At 38.4% G+C, this 15,937-nt stretch overlaps 1 protein-coding gene across 1 annotated transcript in view; it reads right to left on the minus strand.

The window, feature by feature from the left end:
* The window catches only part of SCN2A (sodium voltage-gated channel alpha subunit 2), a 119,553-nt gene extending 114,198 nt beyond the window's left edge, over positions 1 to 5,355 (minus strand). Inside the window, exon 1 of the mRNA XM_087709610.1 lies at positions 5,129 to 5,355. The gene's annotated coding sequence lies outside the window, so the exon portion shown is untranslated. The remainder of the gene's footprint in view (positions 1 to 5,128) is intronic.
* Between the last annotated feature and the right edge of the window lie 10,582 nt (positions 5,356 to 15,937).

The following is a 15,937-nucleotide window of genomic DNA, read 5'->3' on the forward strand; positions in this document are numbered from 1 at the left end:
TATAACAGTTAATCATCACATAATAGAGCCAAGGTGGCGCAGTGGTTAAATGCAGCACTGCAGGCTACTGCTAGAACAGCAGTTCAGCGGTTCAAATCTCACCGGCTCAGGGTTGACTCAGCCTTCCATCCTTCCGAGGTGGGTAAAATGAGGACCCAGATTGTTGGGGGCAATATGCTGACTCTCTGTAAACCGCTTAGAGAGGGCTGAAAGCCCTATGAAGCGGTATATAAGTCTACTGCTATTGCTATAATAATCACATTAGTTCATTCGTGACTTTCTTTATTACTACTTTCAAATATAAATGAATAGACTGATTTTGTACTCCTTCACCTGCTTACTTAGGAGGAGATCCTACTGAAAAACATGGAAAAAAATTCAGAAAAGATATAACGTATTATAGGGTAGTGCTTTAATGTTTAAAACTAAGTATGCTGGGTCAGATACAGGGAAAAAAAGAAGAGCTGAGTGAAGGTTCAGAAAGAGAACCATTTCTAAAATAATCACGGCCTCACGTTATTAAACACCTTGCTTTAAAGGCAAACTGTAAAAAGTTTTTTAAAAGAATGGAAATATTACAAGGTAAAGGTTCCCTTTGAACATATGTGCTAGTCATTCCCAACTCTAGGGGGCAGTGCTCATCTCCATTTTAAAGTCGAAGAGCCAGCGTTATCCGAAGATGTCTCTGTGGTCATGTGGCCAGCATGACTAAACACCAAAGGTGCATGGAAGGCTGTTGTTACCTTCCCACCAAAGGTGGTCCCTATTTTTCTACTTGCATTTTTTATGTGCTTTCGAACTGCTAGGTTGGCAGAAGCTGGGACAAGTAATGGGCGCTCACTCCATTATGCGGAACTAGGGATTTGAAACGCCGAACTGCCGCCCTTTCTGATCGACAAGTTCAGCATCTTAGCCACTGGGCCACCGGGTCCCTTCAAACATTACAAAGTCTATACCTAATGAAGAAATTATAGAAAGGGGTCTGCAGAGAAGTTATTTTAAAGGATCTGGAGGACCATTGGAGTATGGCAGATGTCACCCCTGGGATTGTTCTATCTTTGGCTGCACCCTACCTATTTGAGATGGACCTTAGAAATAGATCCAAGTGTTTAAGCAGATTGACAAAGTAGAAGAACTGGATTCTATGCTAGGTATTGATGATTAAAGTTGTTGGTAAAGTTTTCAGAGGATGAGAAACAGGATTGAGAGAATTGGTGTATATTATTGGCCTCTGTGTGGGAAATTTCAGATTGTTTTGCTGCTTTGCATGTTTGGCTGTTAAGTCAATCTATAAGAGACCTCTCAAGGATTGATAAACTGGGAAAGGAACTTTGTGAGAAATCTGACTGGTTTCAGATGTTAGGTAGGTACTAGAGAAAAAGGTACTACTAATGGCTCATGATTTCTGTTTTATCATGATTCCTCATAAAATCCAAAGTAAAATATTTGTTTCTCTCTCTCCTCCTATCTTCAATGAAAGGTTGGGAGGGAAATAGTGCATCTATGGTATTGTTGTGAGGAATGAAGAAAAAATAAAAGTTCAAGGTCAATGACACAGCAGGTAGTAGCATCTAGCTAATGTTGGCTGACATCAAAAAGCTTACAAGGGTCAAATGCAGCAAATACAGGTAGTCCTCAACTTACAACAGTTTGTTTAGTGATCATTCAAAGTTACAACGGCACTGAAAAGTGTGACATGACCATTTTTCACAGTTACGACCTTTTCAGCATCCCCATGATCATGTGATCAAAATTCAGGTGCCTGGCAACTGGTTCATATTTATAACGGTTGCAGTGTCCCAGAGTCATGTGATCACCTTTTGCAACCTTCTGACAAGCAAAGTTAATGGGGAAGCCAGGTTCACTTAACTAACTTAACAACTGCAGTGATTCACTTAACAACTGTGGCAAGAAAGGTCATAAAAGGGGGCAAAACTCACTTAACAAATATCTCATAGGAATTTTGGGCTCAATTGTGTTCGTAAGTCAAGGACTACCTGTATTTGGATGGAAGATCACCAGGAGATTGGACTAAATTGGGCAGCCTGAACAAATTTCCAAATAAGGATCCAGAAGAAAATAGTGAATAGCTTCTTTATTATTTCTGGGAAAACTACGGTACATAAACTACGGTTTGCTAAACTATAAGTGATGTGAACTGTCTGAACTCTATAGCCTTTTACTTATGCAAGTAGTCTTTGGCTTATGACCACTATTGTGACTCAAAATTCAGTCACTAGGTGATGGTTAAGCAAATCGTCATACGACCGGACTTCATTTTACAACCATTTTTACTGTGGTTGCAAAGTGAAACACCACAGACATTGAGTCACATGACTCTTAAGCGAATCTGACTTCCCCAGCTGACTGTACTTGTTGGAAGCCAGCTGGGAAGACCGCAAATCACAAACATGTAACCACAAGACGCTGCACCCATCATCAACGTGAACTGATTGCCAAGTGGCCAAATTGCAATCATGAGGATCATAACTTTGAGAATGGATCATAAGTCACATTTTCCAAGGTCATCGTAACTTCAAATTGTTAAACAATAAATCAAGGATTACCAATAATTCAAGTATGGTATGGATCAGAGGTGGGTTGCTTCCGGTTCGGCCTGGATTGGGAAAACCAGTAGTAGCAGTGACTGGAGGCTCCACCCACCCGCCCGGATGCTTCTGCGCATGTGAGCATGTGAGCACGCCCGAACCGGTAGTAAAAAATTGGCAACCAGCGACTGGTATGGATCTTGCTAAGAACAGTGATACAGTTTCTCATAGCTGAAGCCTCTTGGGGGTAAAGTATTCAATTTTTCTCAGAAAGGGCCAACAGGTCTGAAATGTATGCATGGTACACAAAAGTTAGGTTCATTTGACAGAATAACCCAATTAGCCATTCTCTTGGTGAGTGGACCATCTCCACCTGCAGATAGCTCATGACCAACAATGACCTAGTGAAGAGGGGAGCAGCCATTTCCTCATCTGCTAGAAAGATGTCACTTCCCGTTTTTTCCACCATTGGAACTTTTTTTTACTGAAGGATTGGGTTTGCACTGAAAACTAAAAGGGGGACAAAGTTCCCCCTGTTTTCATGGTGACTTTTCTAGGGCCTGTTCAAAAAGGGGAAGAGGCAGAAAGCTCTAGGTTCAAGTGAAACACATCCCTTCTGCATTGGTTCTCCTAGTTCTGGTGTTTGCATGACACTTTCCTCAACCCAGTTAGCGAAGTTGTATGAATGAGAATGAGAACAGAAAGCCTAGAAATATTGTCATTGCCAAACAAAAAACAACCCCCCCCCCCGTAAAGGTAGCTTTCCATTCCAAACAACCACAGAAACCAAGTCACGGGTGTTTGTCCCACATCTAGAAGTGAGCATTACTCCACAAAATTCATTAAGATGCTCCAATTCATCTGTTTATCTCTAAGGGAGCATGCAACCTTCAGTTGCAACAGACCATAAGATGGCTACCTGTCAGTTAGCTAATCATGTCTATTTCTCGAAAATGAACGTCGGAGGTTCATCTTCTCCCATCAAAATATTGCTCCTCAGATGTGCCTTCTCAGGTTTTCTTCCGCTGCCCTCTTAAATGATAGAAAGTACACCTTCAGTGCCCATTTAATTTCAAAATCTCCATTCCGAGTGCTCTCGAGAAGCTGATTTTAGTAAGACAAATGGCTGTGTGGACTGGAAATGGAAGCCTTTGTGCGGAGATGTATATTTCTGCTTAATAATGAATGCCTTGTAGAAAGCACAAAAGGCCAAGCCTGGGGAGACGGAGAGGAAATGCATCATCCACAGCTTCACATTCAACCCTTCACACATGCAAAGCTCATCCATGGCCCAGTAGCCAGGAACAGCAAGGATGTCTCCTCCCTACTTCCTGCCTAAAAAAAAAAAGGGAGGCTCCTTTACCATGAATGCCCCCCCACTTCTAGGCATAACATGTTGTCCACTGATTCAGAGCTCAACTGTGAGCTCTGAATGTGGAAAGAATCCAAGCACCTCAACCAGCAAAGCCAGCTTCTTAAAAGCCAACAGGAGTTCTGTTTGATCGGCTCTGGGAAGCTGAGGCCATGCCTCCTGCTGCAATCAACCTGACAGTCTATGTTGCCTTGACAGCCGCAATATTGATCTTCTTGCTTATCCTCAAGGAGACCAGAGAAGGTTTCTCACCCAGAGAGAGAGGCAGTGCTTGTGAATCACCGACTTTAGGGAATCAGCTCTCCCAATAATCGCCATCCCATTTATTATTATTTTTTCAAGAGGGGAAAATTGGGGTGGGGGCGTAGAGTGGAATTAAGATCAGGAGCCGCACTGGTTTGCTGCCTGCTGGGAAAGCCTGTTGTTTCTCATCGTCTGAATCATATGAACGAGACACATAATGCAGTGGGGGGGGGGGGCATGTGGGAGTCGAAAGCAAAGGCAAGGAATACGTTGGAACCGAACATGCAATGGTACATTTTAGAAAAGGAAAAAGAAAAGAAAAGGAGGTTAATCTTGCTGTGCTTTTTGCCACCTTTTAGTGGGTGAATTGACCCAATCTGTGATTTTCACGCTGTCTCCTCCACTGAAAAGGCAGTTCTATGGGGAGGATGTGCTACGCTGCATTACTAGTAAATGAACTATACCTTGATAAACAACAGGGTGAATAATATTACAAAAGACTGTATTGTCAGCTAAAAATGCTAACTGATGCAATATATTTCTGTGGTGGTGCGATTTGAAGTATCCTCTTCAGCCCACCACCCCCGTTTTATCAGTCTGCTTCAATATTACTCGACCATTTTTGTTAACGCACAAAATAAGGCAATCTGGAAAAATGTATCACTTGTGGCTGAGCACCCAGCTCAAGCAACAATGCATTTTGACTTGAGCAACGGAAGGGAAGCGAATCTCGGCCATACCTTCTGGAAGCAGCCTAGAGATGAAACTGTTCCTCCTATAATGGAGGAACGCAAAACTCAATACACCCCCAGCCCAAATGCACCTCTCTGTAATCTCCTTGTTGCATCCAAAATAAATGGTCCAGCAGATGCATCAGCAGGAGACAGGGACAATCAGTTAACAGGGCCTGATAGGGACTACATAAATCCGGCAATGAAATATTCCCTTAAACCCTTTATCTTACCTGAGAAGAAGAGTGATAAATTAGAGCATCAGCAGGAGAACCATTATCCATAGATCTGCATATGCCGTGGTTGCCTTACCGCAGCTGCCCAGGTTCTTCAAGATAGGAGCTTCCAAAATCTCCCATTTTTACACCGTCTCAGGGACAAAAAATGATCCACCCCCCCAAAAATGGAAAAGAAACCTTTACAGGAACCTCCTGCCCTGGCGTCTTTCTCTAAGGATCATTCCGTGTTCCCCAACATCCGTAAGGGAGGGGGTGCTTGTGGGGGAATTAAAAAAAAAGAGGGAAGGAAGAAAAGAGACTGCTCTGTATTTAAATAATGAAATGAAAACCAAGTCTGCAAATTAAGGGATAGCGCCATCTACTGGCAAAAGGAACGAATGTTATTTTTTCCGGCGTCTTGTTTTTGCACCCCTGTGACAGAAGCTGCATCGTTAGTCACATATTCTCGTTTTAAGGACTAAAAATACACCAACTTTAAACAAGGAAACGACAGACGTTTTATTTGATTGCACCAAATAAGGGGAGGGGGGTGACAATAATGTAACCCCATTTTAGAAAATCTTTCCTCATGCATACGGCCTTGCATGCCATTATTTATCTTGAGGCTCCCCCTACCCTTCTGTAGATCAATCACATGGAAACGATAGGAATGAAAGGGTTCTCAGCCCATCTGCCAAAAAAGCACTTGCAATGTCTGTCGTAGGCGGGTTTGCAAGGTGCAACTTTAAATTAGAAGATTTTGCACAACTTTGGAATGACAATCATCATCAACAAAACAGGGGAAGACCAATATTGCTGAACATATCCCTGTTATAAAGAAAAGAAAAAAGAAGGAAAAAAAGTAGTGGTATGACTGTTAATTGAATCTCAGAAGATAAATTCGAAATTGTGCGCTGCAGATCACTAAAGACAATTCTTCAGTGCAAACATATATATGTGTGTGTGTGTTTTTTTTTTATTTGTGCTGATAAATAAATAAAGGGAGACTAGTATAGATCTATTTCAAGCTATTTAGCTCTCATCAGCTAGCCATACCCTTACTGGGATTTGAACCTGGGCTATATTGCATACTAGGCATACTAGGCAGAGATCTTAGCCATTAGGCCACAGGCTCTTTATCCGTTATCAGTGAAGCCAGGGTGAAAGGTATCTATTAGATTTTTACAACCCCTGGTAAGCCCCAATTATGGGAGGAAGCTAACTGCTTCCATCATCTGTCATTCGGCTCGTCACAAGAGTCCATCACGACAGAAACCCAATATTTTTACTGTTGCCTTTGTTATATTTGTGTTTTTTTATTTGTGCTGATATATACATATATATATGTTTTTATTTGTGCTGAGTTTTTATTTGTGACGAGCCGATTGACAGATGTTGGAAGCAGTTAGCTTCCTCCCATAATTGGGGCTTACCAGGGGTTGTGACACTAATATGTATGTATGTATGTATGTATGTATGTATGTACGTACGTACGTACGTACGTACACACACACACATACATACATACATACATACATACATACATACATTTACATGACAGTGACAGGGCTTACTCCTATTTATCAGTGCTGTTTATCAAATGGCCCCTATAAGTAAGGCCCTTTCATCACTTCTTCAAAAAAGCCTTTTGACATTTGTACTATCCATGACACTGACTTTGGGTCAATATTTTCACAGTTTGCACTTTCACAATTTGCCCTAAAAATAAAAAAATAAAAACCCTTGAACCAAACAATAAATTGCTGAAATATTTTATGCCACTTTAGAAAGTTATTCAGTATTTGAAGGACTAGCATATAGAAAAGGAAAATTAAGTTACACTATGTACTATTATTCATCCTGTCATATATATTACTTAAATTGAGATGAAATGCTGATTTGTTTTGCTGTTTATTTCCTACCTTCATTATTTTTACAAAAACCTCAAGGCAGCAAATACATCTGGCTTCTCCTATTTTCCCCAGAACAACAACCCTGTGAATTATATTGGGTTGAGAGAGAGAGAGTCACTAGTTCCCAAATTGATTTTTCATGGCTAAAGCAGGATTTTAAATATTGGTCTCCTGCTTTCTAGTCTGGTCCCTTAACTAGTAGACCACAGGTGTCAAACTCAGTAGTGTCACGTGACGTATCGTGATGCATCGCGATGTTTTTTGCCTTTGAGGAGCCGGAACAGGCACCATTTTGACAGACATGTACTAGACCAAATTGGTACTGATTGATTGATTGATTAGATTTGATTTGTACAGCCACACATCTCAACAAGTGATTCTTCAAGTGGTTCTTCATTATGTTTCATCAATTTCTTGACAACAATTATGAACTACTTTTTAAAATTAATGTTTAAATTAAAATTGTCCCCTTTAGCATTCATACTTACAGTAATGATAAATGTTGATATAGTTGAAATATTTACTATATTTAATAGTAAATATTTAATACTAGCTGAATAACCATGCTCCGCTACGAAACTATGTGATCGGGCTTGATAAATCAACACTTACAGCTTGAAAATTAATGAGTAGTTATGATCAGTCTGTCCTCTCCCTTCTCCCCTCAGGCTTGCTTCACAGAGGCCTCTCCTAACCTATCCCCTTCTCTCCCACTCCATAGGCCAGATGAGTCAACGTGCTGGCCATGCCCAAGTGGCAGTTGGAACAGAGTTATTTTCAGGTTGGGAGGGAGAGTAGAACGTCATCAGAGCATTAATAATAATATAAGAAATACTAATGATCTGATGGTCATTTTGAAAAATCCTTTGTTAGCAAGCACCTAGAAGACAAGAGGAACATACGTGCCAAATTTCAAGTTTGTAGGCTTTATGGTTCTGGCGCTTTCGTGATGTTGCCTGAGTGGCATTTCGCTCTTATATATATATAGATTTACTATATTGTTATAGATTGGGATACAAACCTGTATTCATGAGGTTAGACCCAGTAGACAATGATAGTTCTGATTCATTAATGTGGAGAAAAGAATATAGTATTGTGTATTAGCTATTTTTGACATTATCATTCTAAGCAATGAAATCTCTTTTAAGTTTCTTTTAAGCTTTAGTACTGTATAAACACTATGATTCAGGGAAACTTCACTTAGCTTGGAATTAACCTTAAAAGAAAAATAGATAAATCTGAATTCTGCTTAACTGGGAATGGAGAAGGCATTCATAGACATTTATTCTGGACAACTCTTAGTAGCAAGACTATTTACGGATCATTTCTAATTTTAAGAATTATAGTATCATTAACTAGTAATAATCAATTATATTTGCTACTACTGAATTGTACAAGTAGTCCTCAATTTATAGCAGTTCTTTTAGTGACTGAAGTTATAACACCAATGAAAAAAACTGACTTACAAACATTTTTCCAAATTTATGACCACTGCAGCATCCCCATGGTCACATGATCAAAATTGAGACACTTGGCAACTGGCTCATACTTATGATGGTTGCAGGGTCCCAGGGTCATATCCTTCGTTGACCAGCAAAGTCAATGGGGGAGACGGATTCATTAAACAACTGTATTACTAACTTTACATAGTAGTGATTCACTTAACAACTGTGGCAAGAAAGTAAAATGGGGCAAAACTCTCTTAACAACAGCTATATTTCCTTAAGCCTAGAAACCAGTTCAAAGGACAGCAGTGCAGCTTGGATCTTTTGCATGTATAGTTTTCAACCCACATACTTTTAATGTGCTTTTCCCCGACCTGCATCGTTTTGACAAACTGCAGTTAATCCGTATAACCCATTTTGCCACAATGTTTTTGTGTTACAAAAATAGCCTTAGGTGTGAAAATTAATACATTTTCATTAAGACTGGAAATAGAATGCTTGGCAAAATTTAGCAACATCATTTATAGAGCAACGAACTGACTTGTAATGTACATTATTCCTGTATAATACCATGTGAAATTTATAAGTATGCCTGGCATATGAAAGTTCCGTGTTTAGAATAAAAATGACTACAAAATTGTTTGGTGTTTTTACACAAAGGCAAGCAGTATATCACTCTCCTAGGTTAGCCACAGAACAGAAAAAATGTTTGCAGTATATCTATCAAATATAAAGCCATTTTACTAATGAGTGAATCCTCAATATAGGTGGTCCTTAACTTACAACTGTCTGTTCAAAATTACAACATTACTGAAAAAAGTGAGTTGTGACTGTTTCTTGCACTTATGACAGTTGCAGCATTGCCATAATTACGTGGTTAAAATTTGGATACTTGGCAACTGGCATGTATTTATAATGGTGGCAGTGTCCCGGAGTCATGGGATCATCTTTTGTGATGTCTGAAAAGCAATACCAATGGGAAAGCCAGATTCACTTAACAATTATGTTACTAACTTAACAACTGTAGTGATTCACTTAAGAACTCTGGCAAGAAAGGTAGTAAAATGGGTCAAAACTCCCTTAACAACTGTCTTGCTTAGCAACATAAATTTCGGACTTAATTGTGGTTGAAAATCGAGGACTGCCAGTAATCTCTTCATGAACTTTATAGAGTAGCGTATAACACCTGGCTACTTTTTGTAAGCCATGTGTGTCTGCAATACAGGAATTGATTTACTAGGTTGAGCCAATAGAAGAAGTGAAATTCATTTGCTATTATCCATTTATTAAATGAGTAAAAAAGAAGCATTGCTCTAATGGTTTCAGAAGCACAAAGGCAAAGAGGCATGTTGTTAAATCTTTGTTTCATTTAGATCTCATCTTTTTTCCTTCAGGAGCATTAAGGGGCATAAACATTTTGCTTCACAAAAACGGAGAAGTAAAGTGTGAAATGAAGTGAAATGAAGTGCGATAGAATAAGATGAAGTGAGATAGGCTGAATGAGGATAATTCTGCCAAAGTCATCCACTGAGCTTTGGTAGCTGACACAAAACAGATGGAACTGCATTAAAACCTGCCCTATAAAATACTTTCTGATATTTGGATACCATTCAGGTAATAAGACTACAGGCTGTTTCCCAGCTGCGATTCAGCTTTCCAGATTTAAAATGTGGTGCTCCTTTGACTGTTCTACATTCAACAAAAAGAATAAAATGTAAGGAGAGAAAATAGAATCAGCTTAGAACAAAGTGGGAATAATTTCATTACAGAATGTCACTGAAGTGTTTACCTACTCTGCTACTGTTTAGATGAATTGCGAAGACCTGGTTCTTCACCCAGGCCGTCAGTGAAGAAAGCAGAGATCATTTCCTTCATCATACTTGCCATTATTTATTATTCATGTTTTACTGATTTTATTGTACTGGGTTTCATTGTTGTGAGACTCTCAGAGTCATTGAGAGTTCAGCAGCATGCAAGTTTAATGCACTATGGTTTTCTCAGCCAGATGTTTAGACTGAATATGGCATTTTTGTCCACTATCACGTCCTTCATAAGGGCCTGGCATAGGCACATGTTATCCAGTGGTGGGTTCCGGATCCCGGTGCAACCGGTACGGTGCAACGGGGCCGGGCATCCATCACATGCATGCACACATCATGTGCACATCATGCGCATGCATACTTACCGCCCGCGATGCTCCAGCTGCTCAGCAGAATGTCGCACAGGCGCCATATGCTCCGCGCACGTGCGTGGAAGCCCCGATTGGCTCAAATGCAGGTAAGGAGGGCGGGTGGGTGGGTGGCCCTGTGTAGCACCGTACCGGAATGGTACCTGGTGCTCCCAACAGGCATCGGTATGCCCATACTGGGGTGTACCGGTGGTATTCCACCACTGATGTTATCAGTTTAATAATATTAAAAGTATCATCACAGGATGTAATATTTTGCCATTGACTGAGTGATTTTGTCAATGCTCATGATGTTCCAATGATGTTGCAGATGTTTCATCCAAAACTCCTGTTACTGTTGGTACTACCTTTGGGTTTTTTGCCACAGTCATTCTACTTTTATTTACAGTTTATTTTATTTTACTTTCTATTTTTATTGCTACTATTATTATCATTATTAATCTAGAAATGATACTTGGTGGCTCCCTAAGATGGCTACTGAATGGTGAGGGTTTTTTTTTTCTCTCTTACTGATAGTCTGCTGAATTTGATGCCAAAGCTGATTCTTTGGTAGTGCTGCTCCCTGAATTTGAATTGGAGCATTTAGGAATAAGCCAAGATGGCATTCAGACAGCTGTGGACTCTCCTGGGAAGGGGAGTTTGAACATTCCACTTCACTTTAGAAAGTCATGATCATTGGTCTTTCCTCTCGGCATTTCGATTTCTTAAGCATGCCTGGGTTTTAACTGCACTTTTTCAAGCTTTTGTTTCATTTTGCTTTTTATATCTAAAGTTTGAATGACTGATTGCATGCTGATTTATCTTATCCCTTCCCCCCCCCCATGGACTCTACCTGTGCTTTAAAAAAAAAATCCCTTTGATTTATGCTGTTGTTCTGAACAACTTTTTCTTTTTCGGAAGAAAAACCCATGTTCTGAGATATCTGGGACATGCAGGAGGAGTGGATAAAACAATGGCTAAAATGAAGATGAGGGTGATGAGGATGAGACTCACTATAGAATTTTTGTATTTTACTGATTTGCAAAAAGTTTGGATTTTTAAAATTATTTTAATTTTGGATTGAAATATCCAGAAAACATCTTTCCTGCTTTTTTGTGTGTTCTTTTATCTATCATTGCCAAGATACACAGAAGAATAATGTATCAGATTACTGACAAGCAAATGTGGCTGACATCTGAAAAAGACTATTCATAATATGTAATTCCTACGTGAAAGCTTTTTTCAAAAGTTTGATGAAATGGTGATATGTGTGAAAAATATTCAGATGCATTTAATTGCAGTTAAATTGGACTCACAGAAGAATGTAATCTGAAAGTTGTAGATTCACTGGAAAGAAATATGAACTCTATAGACTTAGAATTTAAAATTACAACTGAGTTGATTCCATATCTTTCTCTGAAGTTCAAACCTACATTCTTCTACAAGAGCAGAAACCTGATTAAATGGAAAAGTGACAAATTGGTTCTCCGTAAGACGATAGAAGGAAATTGAGGAATCAACTTACCACATCTAACTGCAAAACGATTTCATGTGGACTTTTTTGGGAAGATAGATCAAATTTGGAGATTAGACATATCATATTTAACTAGAAAATAATTGATAAGAGATGTTATTAAGAAATAAACATGGATATTTGATCCAGGACAAATCACTGCTATCTTTTGGGACAATTTGGGATAAATAAGATGTTAAAGTAAATTTTCTATGAGTTGATTACAATAATGGTGTGCCAGCAGAAGGTTTTGAAACTTTAATCTTGAATTTTTTAAATTATTATTGTGCTTCCTGTTAACTGCTTGGTCATTAATATAGCGTATAGATAATAGGTGAATAACCTGAAAATCAATTTAGTAGTTTTAGTAGAAGGTGACAAGCAACAGGGAGAAAGCAGAACTATTTAACTCATTTTTTGCATCTGTCTTTACACAAAGGGATAAAACAGTGCAACCTATCAAAAACAGCACCACAAAAATCAGATTAGGAACACAAATTGAAATAGGGAAGAAAATGGTAAGTGAGTACCTCTCTACCCTAGATGAGTTCAAATCACCAGGACCGGACAGATTACACCCCGGGTTCTGAAGGAACTGGCAGATGAGATCTCAGAACAACTGAACTATATCTTTCAGAGATCCTGGAGCACTGGGGAACTGCCAGACTGGAAAAGAGCTGATGTGGTTCCCATCTTCAAAAAAGGGGAAAAAAATAGATCTAGGAAACGATAGACCTATCAGCCTGACCTCAATACCAGGAAAGATTCTGGAAAAGATAATCAAGCAACGAATTAGCGAACACCTAGAAATAAACAAAGTAATAGCCAAAAGCCAACATGGGTTTGTCAAAAACAGATCATGCCAGACTAATCTTATTGCATTCTTCAACAAAGTGACAAAATTAGTGGACCAGAGGAATGCTGTCGATATAGTTTACTTGAACTTCAGTAAGACATTTGATAAGGTAGACCAGTGGTAGTCAACCTGGTCCCTACCACCCACTAGTGGGCGTTCCAGCTTTCATGGTGGGCGGTAGGGGTTTTGTCCGATACTGAAGCACTTTCCTTTTTTAAAATTTAATTAACTTTTTTAAAAAATGTCATAGCATTATTTAAAAACATTTTCATTAGGTTTTCATAAAATCACCATTACTGTGGAACCGGTGGGCGGTTAGAAAATGTTACTACTAACAGAGATACAAAAGTGGGTGGTAGGTATAAAAAGATTGACTACCCCTGAGGTAGACCATAACCTACTACTAGATAAAGTAGAAGAATGTGGGTTGGACAGCATCGCCACCAGATAGATTCGTAACTGGCTGACCAACCACACTCAACGTGTAGTCCTCAATGGAACTGCATCTACATGGAGGGAAGTATGCAGTGGAGTACCCCAAGGCTCTGTTTTAGACCCAATACTCTTCAACATCTTCATCAATGATTTGGATGAGGGAATAAACGGAGAACTCATCAAATTTGCAGATGACACCATGCTGGCAGGAATAGCCAACACTCCAGAAGACAGGTTTAAGATGCAGAAGGATCTTGACAAACTTGAACATTGGGCACTATCTAATAAAATGAAATTCAATGGTGAAAAGAGTAAGGTTTTACATTTAGGCAAGAAAAATGAAATGCACAGGTACAGTATAGGTGATATCTTGCTCAATAGTAGTAACTGTAAGAGGGATCTTGGAGTCCTAATGGACAACAATTTAAATATGAGCCAGCAGTGTGCAGCAGCTGCCAAAAAAGCCAACACATTTCTAGGCTACATAAACAGAGGGATAGAATCAAGATCACGTGAAGTGTTAATACCACTTTATAATGCCTTGGTAAAGCCACACTTGGAATACTGCATTCAGTTTTGGTCGCCACGATGTAGAAAAGGTGTGGAGACTCTAGAAAGAGTGCAGAGAAGAGTAACAAAGAGGATTAGGAGACTGGAGATTAAAACATATGAAGAATGGTTGCAGGAACTGGGTATGTCTAGTTTAATGAAAAGAAGGATTAGAGGAGGCATGATAGCAGTGTTCCAATATCTCAGGGTTGCCACAAAGAAGAGGAAGTCAAACTATTTTCCAAGGCACCTGAGGGTAGAACAAGAAGCAATGGGTGGAAACTAATCAAGGAGAGAAACAACTTAGAAATGAGGAGAAATTTCCTGATAGAACAATTAATCAGTGGAACAGCTTGCCTCCAGAAGTTGTGAATGCCCCAACACTGGAAGTCTTTAAGAAGATGTTGGATAGCCATTTGTCTAGGCAGGGTGTTGGACTAGAAGACCTCCAAGGTCCCTTCCAACTCTGCTATTGTATTGGATTGGATTGTTTAAAAATTGGGGGACTTGTTTTGCAAGGGGTGAGAAAATAATATTGTTGTAATATGTTAGTCATTATTCAACTGGGGTGGAATAATATGTTTATATGTATTAATTTTTAATGTACTTTTTAAATGTCTTGTTTTGTGTTTTTTATTTGGTTTTTTTTAATAAAGTTTTTATTTTTTGTTAAAGACTGAAAAACCTTCAGAAACACAAGTCTCGTATTCACTGGGTGAGTTCATCTTCAATCCATTTAGAAAGAAATAAAGTTATATGTTTAAAATTTGTAAGCTTTTTTTTCTTTGCAATATGTAGTAAAAGATAATTGTAACATTGATTTCAGGAAGTTTTAAACTGGATTAAAGATTCAGATTAATTTGAATTAAAGAAAGACTTAATTAAAAAAATACTCTCACAGGGAAAGTTTTTTTTATTTATACTTTGAACTGATAAGTAGACTTTGAAGATTGGGGGCATCAGATGGCTAATTTAAAGGAAATGTTTGATGTTCAGGTCTAAGATGCTTTCGAGCTAGTTCGATAATGGAATTAAAAGATGTTATTAAAGAGAAACAAACACTAAGAGGAAAAATGAAATGGACTCTAAGGTGGATTTAAAATTACAACAAGAAAGAGATGGGAATATTGAATTTACAAATGCAATTAGAGGATGATTTAAAAATTTAAAAAGATATACAGATAATAAATCAAATGAATAATGTAGATTATTTTTCTATATCTATTGGAGTTATTTCAATGGAATTATAAATGATGCTGATGAAGGTCAAAAGAATTTTGAAAAAAACAGATAAGGAGAATACGAGAAAGCAGATATTAGAACTTTATGTGAATTATAGATCGCTGTGAAAAAGAAAAAGATACAAAATTAGTTTATTTAATTATGACTTTTTGACTAGATGATACTGATAATGCTTAAGTGGATGTAATGGATTAATTTATTATTTTTGATTGTTATATTAGATTTTATATATGAGTTAACTCTTTCTGGTTATGTTTAATGGCTTTTTGCCTGGGTGATGAGTGATAATGTTTGTTTTTTGACAATGTTAAATATTTGAAATTGGGATTGGATTTTTATTATTTAAAGAGAAGGATTAGAGCAGGGGGTAGTCAACCTTTTTATACCTACCGCCCACTTTTGTATCTCTGTTAGTAGTAAAATTTTCTAACCGCCCACCGGTTCCACAGTAATGGTGATTTTATGAAAACCTAATGAAAATGTTTTTAAATAATGCTATGACATTTTTTAAAAAGTCAATTAAATTTTAAAAAAAGGAAAGTATCTTCAGTATCAGACAAAACCCCTACCGCCCACCATGAAAGCTGGAACGCCCACTAGTGGGCGGTAGGGACCAGATTGACTACCACTGGATTAGAGGGTATTTTTTAAAGTGGAAATGGAGATATAAATATTTGAGATGTTAGTTTTGATGCGCACTCACT

Source organism: Thamnophis sirtalis, unplaced genomic scaffold (assembly GCF_051295495.1).
Source record: "Thamnophis sirtalis isolate CommonGarterSnake01/CBP01778 unplaced genomic scaffold, rThaSir2_p1.2 scaffold_1, whole genome shotgun sequence".
NCBI lineage: Eukaryota > Metazoa > Chordata > Lepidosauria > Squamata > Natricidae > Thamnophis > Thamnophis sirtalis.